Source organism: Salvelinus fontinalis, chromosome 4, assembly GCF_029448725.1.
Source record: "Salvelinus fontinalis isolate EN_2023a chromosome 4, ASM2944872v1, whole genome shotgun sequence".
Lineage (NCBI taxonomy): Eukaryota > Metazoa > Chordata > Actinopteri > Salmoniformes > Salmonidae > Salvelinus > Salvelinus fontinalis.
Genome location: NC_074668.1, coordinates 70,029,344 through 70,043,884, shown reverse-complemented (window position 1 = coordinate 70,043,884; position 14,541 = coordinate 70,029,344).

Below are 14,541 nucleotides of genomic sequence, written 5' to 3'. Positions count from 1 at the left end.
GCTGTGCCCTTCATCACCAGCCTTATTAGTGCTCGACATGGGGGTTGAACATAGAGGGTGATGGCAAATAAAATGTACTTGGTGCCTCAACAAGAGTTGGATAGACTTAAAAAACAAATGCAGGTGTTCTGAAAATATCAGACATCAGCAGAAAATGATTTGGATATGGCCATGAAGGATATTTTGAACCGAAAAGGATTGAACTCCTATGATCCAGGTCCAAGGTCCTTGGTCCAAAAATACACACACCTCTTGCAAAGGTATTTGGCCTTAGTAAAACAAGGTGAGAGAGAGACCAACCATTTAACGCTTTCCCTACCGGACCCTTTAAAAGAGGACGAGCCTAGTGAGAGCCAAGCCCCTGTAATGCCTGTACCTGCGATCTTACCGGCTGAAGATCAAATGCTTGTTGAAGATAAAGTTATGCATGACATGTTGACACATGTTCCGGCACGTAACAGAAAAAATGTTAGATACATTATGAACAAGATAAAAGACTCAAAGGGGACCGCTACTTGGAACGACAAAGGAAAGTTTATCCTTCAGGGTGCTGTTCACATATGCTTGACTTGCTTAAAAGTACCACGGCAGGCCACAAGGTTGCTGCTGACAGAAGACTTCTTGGGTGGCGTTTGTTTCTTAAGGCCCTGGCAATCCTCAACATTCCCCTCTCGGGTGTACCCAACTATAAGCTTCGTCAACAAATTCAAGCTTTAAAAAAAAAAAACTTCAACAAGCTACAGCACCCCTAAAGATGTCCCAACAACCCCTCCCCCCTATGAAAGGGATGATGGTAACTCATTTACCCCTCCGGACCAATTCATAATCCCGATCTCTCAGGGTGGTTAGACTTTTGAATGACTTTTGAATGACTATGATTAAATTCAATACATTTAATTTGAAATATTAAGCAATTTAACATTTGTGGCATTCTTGAAACATTTGACGTGAGCATACGCCTTGATTACACGGTCTTAAAGGACACATATTTGAACACTTTTGATATTTTCTAACAAAACAAGCTACAACTGTAACGGCTTTCTTCCTGGGATGAAGGAGAGGACCAAAATGCAGCGCGGTTATTGTTCAACATGTTTAATAAGACAATAAACGGTGAACATTAACAAATAACAAAATAACAAACGTGAAAGCCGAGACAGTCCTATCTGGTGCAGAACACAAACACAGAGACAGGAAACAATCACCCACAAAATCCCAACGCAAAACAAGCCTCCTATATATGATTCTCAATCAGGGACAACGATTGACAGCTGCCTCTGATTGAGAACCATATTAGGCTGGACACAGAAACAGACAAACTAGACACACAACATAGAATTCCCACCCAGCTCACGTCCTGACCAACACTAAACAAGCAAAACACATAACAACTCTGGTCAGGAAGTTACAACAACGTTATCATTACTTCTTAAATCATCATTATAAAGAGACATAACATCTTCAAAAGAAACTCCCCGGGCTCTTTGGCATAGGTAGAATACCGCATGTAGTGGAAAGGTTATCTTGCACTTGTTTGATGCTGTAGTATATCTTTGATCCGTTTTGGGTCAAAAACTCTTTAATAGATTTGGGGAAATGTGAAAAACCGGGGGGAAAGCCGTAGGAATCAAAAGAAGTTGAGATTTTTCTTCCTCCTTTGTCTTCTAATATCACAGCTAGCCAATGTTTACCCGGCATGTGTTTAGGATGGGTATAGACAATAAACATGGCAGGCCGCTCCGGCCATTTCTCAATAGGTAATTCATCATAAGCCCACACTCCACAAAATTGTTTTCCAATCAATCGGCTCATGAGCCCTTCCAGCTCTTGGGTATTCATGTCTTTGCTCAACGATCCTTAATATAATCCACTAAGACCTGTCTTCGGGCATTCACTTCCAAGAATGAATCAGAGGATGCATAAACAATCATGCTAACTGTACAGGCTAAAGGTGTGCGGAAACGCATTTCCAGCCTGAAGTTACCTTGGGACACCCCAGACAGATTTCCTGAGGTGTCATCATCAGGTGATAAATTGAAAGCATACAATGTGTGACCCTCTGCAAAGTCATTTCTGTCAATAGGTAAAGAGAGATCTTTTAGATGCCTCCCTGTAGCCAGGAATAGATTGTAAAATTCTGGCACAGATATGTTGTTATTAAATTGCGGTTGGAAAGGCTTAGCAGGGACCTGACGTCCGTCCTGACAGAGAGCTACATACTCTGCATTGAAGTGTTGAAAATTAAATTAGTTTTTATGTAAACTGCCCGTATTAGAGGCGTGATCAACCATGTAGCGGGGTAAAGGGCCTAGAAAAAGGTTTTCTTGACTGCAGATTCTACTGCCCACAGGTATGCTAAAGGTTTTCATGGTAATTCTTTGGAGAGGGTAAAGGGCATTTCCTTTCATCAAAGCCTGTGAGTGACCCAAACGAACTGCCGGAGATACAGACACTTTTTTAATAAAAAGCGTTGCCCCCAACACTTTTAAACTAAAGTCACCGTCTTGGGCAGACATCAGACAAAACTCATCCTTGGCCCTGGTTAATTTTAGTCTTAAATCAACCAAATTTAATTAAGAGTAAACGTTCTTGAAAGAAAATGTCAGTGTATAGGCCCTAGCAGATGAAACTCTCGATATTCGGCACAGTAGCGTGCAAGTGCCTCCAGTCCTTTGTTTGCACCAGTGGAAGGGTCTATCGATTCCATAGAGACTCCTGCAGTATCCTTGCTAAACAGCCCGGGGCTGAATTGTGTCTTGAGAGTGTCTTCGGAGTAGTTGAGTAAACACTCCATGATGGCCCTATAAGGGTATGTGGCACTGCTTTGACTGATTAGGCGTTCACCAAAAGTCACATCCACTTGGGAGAAGATGGTGGCCAAGGAGTAATTAATGAGACTCACTTTGGCATCGTTTGCAATATTAGTAGCATCTCTTTTGGTCACTTTTAGACGCAAATGCAACAAGGTGTTGTTGAGGTCCAGATAGTTGTCACCGTGGCCTGGTCTGTAAAATTCTATAGGACCGTTGTCTATAATGGCAGAGGGTGGGGCTATCTCCATATAACTGGACCTCTCTATTGAATGTTGAGTTAAGGGGGCCGTGAAAAGATCGAGCTCTGTCTTTAAAGCTTCAGAGGATATGCGGTGTAAAAGAGCCATGTTGCTTGTTCTTTTAGAAAATACTTCAGAGTATTCTTTTTGTCGTTTCTGGTCCAGACCTCCTCACTTTACCACGTCTTTGACTTACTGAGTTTCTTTTAACTGTTAACCTCCGCTTTTTAGGGGCAGGCCTGCGCCTTATACCCGGAGGTCTCTTTTTTGGTCTTCGAGACAATATCATAAGCCCTGAGCCTTCTTGATGCTCGGCATCTGATGATGCCCTTGTGGTCATAGCATTGGCTACAACCTCACTTACTGTATTTCTAGCCACCGATTGTAAATGTGGTTCGGCTATGCTGAGGCCTCTCTTCATAAACGGTTAAACCATCCTAAAGCGGTTACGAAATATACTGCCTATCCCCGAACCGTACATGGTCGGGGATCCATAATAGCCGGGTAACCCATTACCCACTTGATCAACATAGTATGAGACATAGCGGTTAGGGTCGAGATGTTGGTTGTCTTCCATAACCATTTAAATTTATTTGTATTATGTTTATAAAAAAATTAAATATATAATACTAATAATATATTATATATGTAGAGAGGTTTTGGTGGGTCTAAAGTGGAGTTTTACAATCGTTTTACCATAATTAAATTCAATGTTTTTGTTCTGATCCATTTTAAGCTCAACCAGAATGTTTTCAATATATTTATTTCTTACAGGTAGGTAGTGTTGCTTGTTGTAGTTAACAGTGACTATATCACCATCCTTTCCTTCTATTTGAACTGTTCTCAGGAGGGGAACACAACTGTCTCCTACCCTTTTGATAGGATATGATGTCGGTATACACAAATATGTTGTAAAACCCTGCATGTATATCTGCAGGGAATGGGAATAATTTATCTTTCACATACGTCCATTTACTGGGACCCATCCCCAACATGTAGGCTAAATTACCGCTGGTCTTTATACCCCCATCAGCATCCCCTGAGATTTGTACACGTTTATGTATAGGGTTGTAGATCAAGAGTATTTCCATATTGTTCAGGGTTAGGAGTTCATTAACCTCTCTGGGATATGTGGGACAGTAGCGTCCCACCTGGCCAACATCCAGTGAAAATGCAGAGCGCCAAATTCAAATAAATTACTATAAAAATTCAACTTTCATGAAATCACACATTCAATATACCAAAATAAAGCTACACTTGTTGTGAATCCAGCCAACGTGTCAGATCTCAAAAATGATTTACGGCGAAAGCAAACAATGCTATTATCTGAGGATAGCACCCCAGCTAACAATCACAGACCATCATATTTCAACACTCCCGGCGCGACACAAAACGCAGAAATAAAGATATAATGCATGCGTTACCTTTGACGAGCTTCTTCTGTTGGCACAATGTGTCCCATAAACATCACAAATTGTAATTTTGTTCGATTAATTCCGTCGATATATATCCAAAATGTCAATTTATTTGGTGCGTTTGATCCAGAAAAACACCGGTTCCAAGTTGCACAACGTGACTACAAAATATCTCAAAAGTTACCTGTAAGCTTTGTCCAAACATTTCAAACTACTTTTGTAATACAACTTTTTTTAATTATTATTTTTTTATTATTTTTTAACGTAAATAATCGATAAAATTGAAGATGGGATGATCTGTGTTCAATACCGGAGGAAAACAATGTGTAGCATGCTTTCTGGTCACGCGCCTCTAACAAACAGTACACTTCACTGGAGCCTCATTCTGAACATGGCTACTTCTTCATTTCTCAAAGGAAAAACCTCAACCAATTTCTAAAGACTGTTGATATCCAGTGGAAGCGATAGGAACTGCAGGAAGGTCCCTTAGAAATGTGGAATCCCAATGAAAACCTATTGGAAAGAGAGTGACCTCAAAAGAAAATATTCTGAATGCTTTGTCCTCTGGGTTTTGCCTGCCAAATAAGTTATGCTATAGTCACAAACATGATTCAAACAGTTTTAGAAACTTCAGAGTGTTTTCTATCCAATACTAATAATAATATACATATATTAGCGTCTGGGACTGAGTAGGAGGCAGTTTACTCTGGGCACGCTGGGCACATCCAAACGTGAAAATGCTGCCCCCTATCCTAGAGAAGTTAAACTCTGAGACGATCCTGTCGACGGTTCTATAGAACCCTTTTTTAAGCTTAATAAGTTTCGGAGGTTCCGATATCCTTTTGCAATAAAAATCACGGTCCTTATCCTTGATATTATACCAACTACGGGGGTATATAATCTCGCTGAGACCTACTTCCCAGGCCTCTGATAACTCTATAGGCTTTGGAAAATTGGTAATTATATCATTCGAACTTTGGTTATTACGAAATATATGTGCAGATGCATTACTGGGGAGGGTCAGGTAGAAGCCGCTGTGTTCCATGATGCACTTCTGTGTACACGCGAATGATGTTGTATTTATCATGCATGAGGGTTTAAGTTAACCCCCGATGCCTCCACCACATCGTGCTCCAATACCCAACTGTTGGGGACAGTTTTTCCAGCGGACCAGCACCCATTTTTTTACCCTTTTCTCTCTTTTGATCTAGAATCTCCTCCACATGAAAGACTTTGTCTTTACCCAACTGTACCTTCTGTAGTTCCTTCTCATAAAAAGATCCCTCTATAAGCTCCTCGTCATATTCTTTTAACTTGTAGACAGGGGGTATGCGCGGTAGACATTCGGTAACGGTGAACACCTCATCGCTGTAACCTTGCTCATATTTTTTGTCGAAAACACCCCTCAACTTGGATATACGTACCAAGTCCACCACTATGAATTTAAAATCAATGATTTCTTACAGCGAAGGGGGAACAAACCATACAGATTTTAAAAAACTTGAGAAGAGTTTTCAGAAGAGACCTCGGAGGGCTTCATCCGTATACTCCTATGGTAGCTGTTGTTGTACCCCTTTACTAAATCTAGAACTATATTGATATATCTATGCGTGTTGTGAGCTGTAAAATATCTCCACATCCGCTCCTTCAGAGTTCTGTTAAAGCGTTCAACAACTGAAGCTTTCAAATCCGAGGCTGTGGCAAAATGTACTATATTATGCTTCTTCATGAGTTTCTGAAAAGTATTATTTTAAAAAACAATTCCGCCATCAGTCTGCACTTTCTTGGGGGCTCCTCCTTTCTTCAAGATAGTCAAAGGCCCAGGTCACCTCTGCCCCGCTCTTATTTTTTAAGACCCTTACAAATGCTATTTTAGAGAAAATATCTATAACCGTTAGCATGTAGCGATTTCCATCATTTTTATCTGCAAGGACCTGCATGTCACATAGATCCGCCTGAAACTGGGACAAGGGATGAGTAGAAAAAACTATATTTCTGGGAAATTGTTTTCGTACAGGGTTATGTAGAGTATAAGCATCCTGCTCTGCTAACCACTCATTCACTTGAGCAGCGCTTAACCGGCTACCTGTTTCTTGGGCTATAGCTCTCTGTAAACGCTCCTTACCCCCATAAGACCCAGGGTTAGAGGGGGTATAATAAATATTTTTCAACATCTGATCCGCCATCCTTCTTGCCTCTCTGAGGTACAATAACGTTAATGAGCCCCTTTCAAATAACGACAACATTTCATTTTCATTATGAATTTGTATTTTTTGCAAACATCAAGTATTATGTATACAGACAATTCAGGATTCGTAGCAGGATACTTGTCCCCGTTTTCTCAACGATCCAAGCATGCAACACCTTGTGTATTTGGTTTAGATTTACAGGCTTGTGTCGCTGAATTTTTAAAACACACACATCCGTTATATAAGTATATAAACAACAAATATGATACATGTTACAATTAAACGGCGTTTCAAAACAAATAAGGTACAATCTTAGACAAGGTTGTTGCTAGTTCTTCAGAATCATCCACAAGACGGGAGACCAGTTGTGTCCATTGTAGACTCTTGCCCGTATGTCGTACATGATTCATGATTTGCTCCATTTTTAGCACATGCTCTTCATTAACCCAGGTATTGTGTGTTGTGTAGAACAATACATTGTTCACTTTATTTTCAATAATTTGTTGTATAACATTTGTAAGTTCTCTCAAAAGAAAAAATATATTTATTCTCTCTAACATCGTATGCATATAGTTACCCATTGATTTACATCTAAATAAAAATATGTATTGTTACTCGGTCTCTTGCGGTTTATTGAGCCAGAAAGTCATCACATCAGCCACCACAGCTTCCTTGTATTTGTTGTCGTCCACCAGGGTGTGTCGGATTTCTTTGAGTTTCTCGTGGACGTAGATCGCCTCCTTCAGTTCATGTAGGAAAGCCTAGGTTACCCCGTAAACTCTGGGAATAGACGGCACAATACTCATAGACTCCAGGGCTCTGACCAGCGAAGGTATAAACCGGCTGGACCACAGTCTTTTCACCAACTCCTCAAAATGGTTGAAGAAGTAGTATCTTGGGGGCTCGTATAGGCACGGATGACGTCGTTGGCTGGGGTGATTGATCTCACAACCAATGCCTTTTTCTCTTGTATACTCTCCAATCACCACGTCTAAAAGTGTGGCTACAAAGGCCTTGATGGTGTCCACAAAAATAGTACTGACCACCCCATCAAACATATCCTCAGGCTGTGTACATGTAGGGGGTGTCGTGGGTCTTGCCTGGGGGGAGTAGAATGGTGGGCTGCGATGCATAGAGTCCTTAGGGTCTGGCACCCATGACGTATCGGCGTCCTGGTATGTTGTATGAATATCCATGGTATATGATGAAATGAAATACCGGAGGCTTTATGGGCACTCCTTTTATTGTTGAGCCAGTCCTTTGGTATCGGGGCGTGGTTAACGCAGCCGCATACTTAGTTTTCTTCGGGGGCTGACCCTTCTGAGGATGACCCTTCTTGGGGTTCCTTTGAATCATAATCCTCATATATATATTCGTATATATTATGAACTTCCTTAGCCGAACAATGCTCTGCCACTGTTGGCTCTGTACAAAAAGAGCGTCCAACAACTCTAACATTTTCAATTCCATTAGATCCTAACTTTTAAAAGGAATAAGCATGCGCAACCTAAAATCCCCAGTCAGGCCACCATCACGAATGTTTTGGTTGCGGGTTTCCTCGTTGCTGAGTTAGAACTTCACGCATCCACATGGAAGTCCATTATTTCTTTGTATTTTCACCCTGTGAAATACTCTTCCTGAGGAGTCAGGGGTACCTCCCCAACGGGTCTCGTAGCCCGTGAACACACTATACCCCTTTGTGATAACTCTCAGTTCGGGACAAACCACCTTGCGAAAAACCTGCCAGTCTTCAATCCCGTAGTCCACTCCTAAAGTCTGGTCTGTATTTTCTTCTCCTTCGGCAACGGTATAGTTTCACTCTACAGGCCTGGCAATCAAACTGATACCCCCATTGCTGTCCATTAGACATCAGCACTTGATCTTTCAGCGCAGTTGAGGGCGGTATTGGGTTCTATACACACTTCGAAACCGCTTTTTTGGCGCATCGTATATTGTTGCTTTATACTTGGCCCTTTCTCTAGGTTTCATCCGCGGTCCTGCTTCTGTTGTTACGGTCATCACTGCTTTGCCACTGATCACAAAATACATGTTTACTTTTAAAATCTTGTTTAGTGTTCTGTGGCCGCATGTGTTGTTCTGGGTCTTATTTATAATGCATCTGCCACCAACACAATCCCCCCGGACATTCCTGCTTCATAGACAACAGCCCAAAGGGCAATAAAATAGGGTGTGTGGGGCCATCCTCTTTGAAACGTTCAAACCCATCCCCCCCAGTTCAACGAGGTCCCTACACATCAATCATCATGACAACTTCAAAGGAATAGGTGCAATATAGACATAAATTAACACACACTCTAACACCTGACAACAGGATGGGCATTAAATGGGCATTCCCACCTGACACCTTCCCGCCAGGATGTCCTGACCGGATGCCCATATTTGGGCATGCACACGTCATCCGGACATAGGGTCATAAAACAAACGTTTGATGCACGCCGTCTACTTTATTCTGTCTCACAGGTAAAGGATTTCTGTTTAAACATATAATATAAACAATATATACAATACTCAGAAAACAGAAATTACATTCTATTCAAACAATCAGCCGTTTATCATCCAGTTATTGATGGAAGTTATTCACTTATTGAACGGGGAAAGGGTGATACCTAGTCAGTTGTAAAACTGAATGCCTTCAACTGAAATGTGTCTTCTTCATTTAACCTAACATACCTACACTGCAAGGCTGTTTGTACCAACATTCAAAGTGACAAAAGGGGGTAATATAGATTTTAAATGTAGCACTGTTGGCCTGGAACAACACTGGGACAAGGTTTACCTTTGCAAGAATGGAGTTGTGGTAAGAATGACTCTTTTGGAGAAAGGTGAAAATTACACAATTTTCACCATGAAGGATGTTACAAGAGAAGACAGGCAACTATAGCTGTGTGTACACCAGAGACAAACTTCTAGTTAACTTCATGTTACTTCCGGCGCCGACCGAGATGGCCGCCTCGCTTCGCGTTCCTTGGAAAATATGCAGTATTTTGTTTTTTTATGTGTTATTTCTTACATTGGTACCCCAGGTGATCTTAGGTTTCATTACATACAGTCGGGAGGAACTACTGAATATACGATTAACGTCAACTAACCATCGTTCCTACCAGGAATATGACTTTCCCGAAACGGATCCAGTGTTTTGCCTTCCACCCAATACAATGGATCTGATCCCAGCCGGCGACCCTACGCGACGCCGTAAAAGGGGTGAACGTAGCAGTCTCCTGGTCAGGCTTCGGAGACGGGCACATCGCGCTCCACTCCCTAGCATACTACTCGCCAATGTCCAGTCTCTTGACAATAAGGTTGATGAAATCCGAGCACGGGTAACATTCCAGAGAGACATCAGGGATTGCAACGTGCTCTGCTTCACGGAAACATGGCTAACTCAAGAGACGCTAACGGAGTCGGTGCAGCCAGCTGGTTTCTTCACGCATCGCGCCGACAGAAACAAACATCTTTCTGGTAAGAAGAGGGGCGGGGGGGTATGCCTTATGATTAACGAGACGTGGTGTGATCATCATAACAACACACAGGAACTCAAGTCATTCTGTTCACCTGATCTAGAACTCCTCACAATCAAATGTCGACCGCATTATCTACCAAGGGAATTCTCTTCGATCATAATCACAGCCGTATATATTCCCCCCCAAGCAGACACATCGATGGCCCTGAACGAACTCTATCTGACTCTTTGTAAACTGGAAACCACACACCCTGAGGCTGCATTCATCATAGCTGGGGATTTTAACAAGGCTAATCTAAAAACAAAACTCCCTAAATTCTATCAGCATATCGATTGTGCTACCAGGGCTGGTAAAACCCTGGATCATTGTTATACTAACTTCCGCGACGCATATAAGGCCCTCCCCCGCCCTCCTTTCGGAAAAGCTGACCACGACTCCATTTTGTTGATTCCAGCCTACAAACAGAAACTAAAACAACAAGCTCCCGCGCTCAGGTCTGTTCAACGCTGGTCCGACCAATCTGATTCCACGCTTCAAGACTGCTTCGATCACGCGGATTGGAATATGTTCCGCATTGCGTCCAACAACAACATTGAAGAATATGCTGATTCGGTGAGCGAGTTCATTAGGAAGTGCATTGACGATGTCGTACCCACAGCAACGATTAAAACATTCCCAAACCAGAAACCGTGGATTGACGGCAGCATTCGCGTGAAACTGAAAGCGCGAACCACTGCTTTTAACCAGGGCAAGGTGACCGGAAACATGACCGAATACACACAGTGTAGCTATTCTCTCCGCAAGGCTATCAAACAGGCTAAGTCCCAGTACAGAGACAAAATAGAGTCGCAGTTCAACAGCTCAGACACAAGAGGTATGTGGCAGGGTCTACAGTCTATCACGGATTACAAAAAGAAAACCAGCCCCGTCGCGGACCAGGATGTCTTGCTCCCAGACAGGCTAAATAACTTTTTTGCCCGCTTTGAGGACAATACAGTGCCACTGACACGGCCCGCTACCAAAACCTGCGGGCTCTCCTTCACTGCAGCCGAGGTGAGTAAAACATTTAAACGTGTTAACCCTCGCAAGGCTGCAGGCCCAGACGGCATTCCCAGCCGCGTCCTCAGAGCATGCGCAGACCAGCTGGCTGGTGTGTTTACGGACATATTCAATCAATCCTTATCCCAGTCTGCTGTTCCCACATGCTTCAAGAGGGCCACAATTGTTCCTGTTCCCAAGAAAGCTAAGGTAACTGAGCTAAACGACTACCGCCCCGTAGCACTCACTTCCGTCATCATGAAGTGCTTTGAGAGACTAGTCAAGGACCATATCACCTCCACCCTACCGGACACCCTAGACCCACTCCAATTTGCTTACCGACCCAATAGGTCCACAGACGACGCAATCGCAACCACACTGCACACTGCCCTAACCCATCTGGACAAGAGGAATACCTATGTGAGAATGCTGTTCATCGACTACAGCTCAGCATTTAACACCATAGTACCCTCCAAACTCGTCATCAAGCTCGAGACCCTGGGTCTCGACCCCGCCCTGTGCAACTGGGTCCTGGACTTCCTGACGGGCCGCCCCCAGGTGGTGAGGGTAGGTAACAACATCTCCACCCCGCTGATCCTCAACACTGGGGCCCTACAAGGGTGCGTTCTGAGCCCTCTCCTGTACTCCCTGTTCACCCACGACTGCGTGGCCATGCACGCCTCCAACTCAATCATCAAGTTTGCGGATGACACTACAGTGGTAGGCTTGATTACCAACAACGACGAGACGGCCTACAGGGAGGAGGTGAGGGCCCTCGGAGTGTGGTGTCAGGAAAATAACCTCACACTCAACGTCAACAAAACAAAGGAGATGATTGTGGACTTCAGGAAACAGCAGAGGGAGCACCCCCCTATCCACATCGACGGGTCAGTAGTGGAGAAGGTGGAAAGTTTTAAGTTCCTCGGTGTACACATCACGGACAAACTGAATTGGTCCACCCACACAGACAGCGTTGTGAAGAAGGCGCAGCAGCGCCTCTTCAACCTCAGGAGGCTGAAGAAATTCGGCTTGTCACCAAAAGCACTCACAAACTTCTACAGATGCACAATCGAGAGCATCCTGTCGGGCTGTATCACCGCCTGGTACGGCAACTGCTCCGCCCACAACCGTAAGGCTCTCCAGAGGGTAGTGAGGTCTGCAGAACGCATCACCGGGGGCAAACTACCTGCCCTCCAGGACACACCACCCGATGTCACAGGAAGGCCATAAAGATCATCAAGGACAACAACCACCCAAGCCACTGCCTGTTCACCCCGCTATCATCCAGAAGGCGAGGTCAGTACAGGTGCATCAAAGCAGGGACCGAGAGACTGAAAAACAGCTTCTATCTCAAGGCCATCAGACTGTTAAACAACCACCACTAACATTTAGCGGCCGCTGCCAACATACTGACTCAACTCTAGCCACTTTAAAAATGGGAATTGATGGAAATTATGTAAAAATGTACCACTAGCCACTTTAAACAATGCCACTTAATATAATGTTTACATACCCTACATTACCCATCTCATATGTATATGTATATACTGTACTCTATATCATCTACTGCATCTTGCCATCTTTATGTAATACATGTACCACTAGCCACTTTAAACTATGCCACTTTATGTTTACATACCCTACAGTACCCATCTCATATGTATATACCGTACTCTATACCATCTACTGCATCTTGCCTATGCCGTTCTGTACCATCACTCATTCATATATCTTTATGTACATATTCTTTATCCCTTTACACTTGCGTGTATAAGGTAGTAGTTGTGGAATTGTTAGGTTAGATTACTTGTTGCTATTACTGCATTGTCGGAACTAGAAGCACAAGCATTTCGCTACACTCGCATTAACATCTGCTAACCATGTGTATGTGACTAATAAAATTTGATTTGATTTGATTTGATTTGAGTAGTCATCCACGTCTACGGGGAAGAAGTTAAACTTTTGTTAATGTTTGTAATGATCAGAAAGAACGGTGAATGGATTGCTGTGCACATTCAATATTTGTTGTGTGGTTGAATATTTTTTCTTCAGAACCTATAATACAGTATAAACTCTTAAAACACAAATGACATTCTTAATAATAAATAATCTTACATTTAGGGGGAAATTTTAGCTTCCACTCAAGTCGAATTTTCTGCTTTTTTAAATGTAAGTTAGGGTTTGCCCCTTAAGAGTGTTTGTTTTATGCAGAGATCTACTCCGCAAATCTCTATGGATCATCTAATGTGACTGAAGGGAGAATGTAGATTTGAAATGTACCACTACTGGCATCCCTAGAAGCTAAACAAGGCTGGAGTTGAACATGTGCAAATGGACAATATAATCTGATTAGGATTGCAAAACTACCAGTAATTTACCAAGGTTACAGAAATCTTCAGTAATTTGGGTAATTAACAGAAAATCGTTGGCAATCTCAAATCAAATCAAAGTTTATTTGTAACGTGCGCTGAATACAACAGGTGTTTCACCTTACAGTGAAATGCTTACTTACAGTCTCTAACCAATAGTGCAAAAAAGGTATTAGGTGTAACGGTTGTCCTCCTCCTCTTCGTCCGAAGAGGAGGAGTAGGGATTGGACCAAAGCGCAGCGTCGTTATATGTAGACATAATGATATTTATTAAAGTAAAAACGAAACACAAAAATACTTCAACAAACTACAAAACAAATAAACGATGTAGACAGACCTGAACTAGAGAACTTACATAAACACGAAGAACGCATGAACAGGTACAGACTACACAAACGAAACAGTCCCGTGTGGTAAACAGACACAAACACGGAAGACAACCACCCACAACAAACAATGTGAAACAACCTACCTATGTATGGTTCTCAATCAGAGGAAAACATAAAACACCTGCCTCTGATTGAGAGCCATACAAGGTCAATTAACACTGACACTTAACATAGAACAAACAACACAGACTGCCCACCCAGCTCACGTCCTGACCCACTAAACACAACTATACAAAAGGAAAACAAGGTCAGGAATGTGACATTAGGTGAACAATAGGTAAGTAAAGAAATAAAACAGTAGAAAGACAGGCTATATACAGTAGCGAGGCTATAAAAGTAGCGAGGCTACATAGACACCGGTTAGTCAGGCTGATTGAGGTAGCATGTACATGTAGGTCTACTGGTAAAATTAATAATTACATAACTTAAAAAAAAAAAGGTATTCATATATAGTATTCATTTTTTATATACGTGTCCATATTGTCCATGAGTTTCTCGTAGATAGACCATATGGTTCAAGAGACAATAGCCTAATTAATGAAAAAAGCATTAATCTACAATGGCCTTATTTTCAATTAACTCTGCAAAGCTTCCAACTATTTACTTT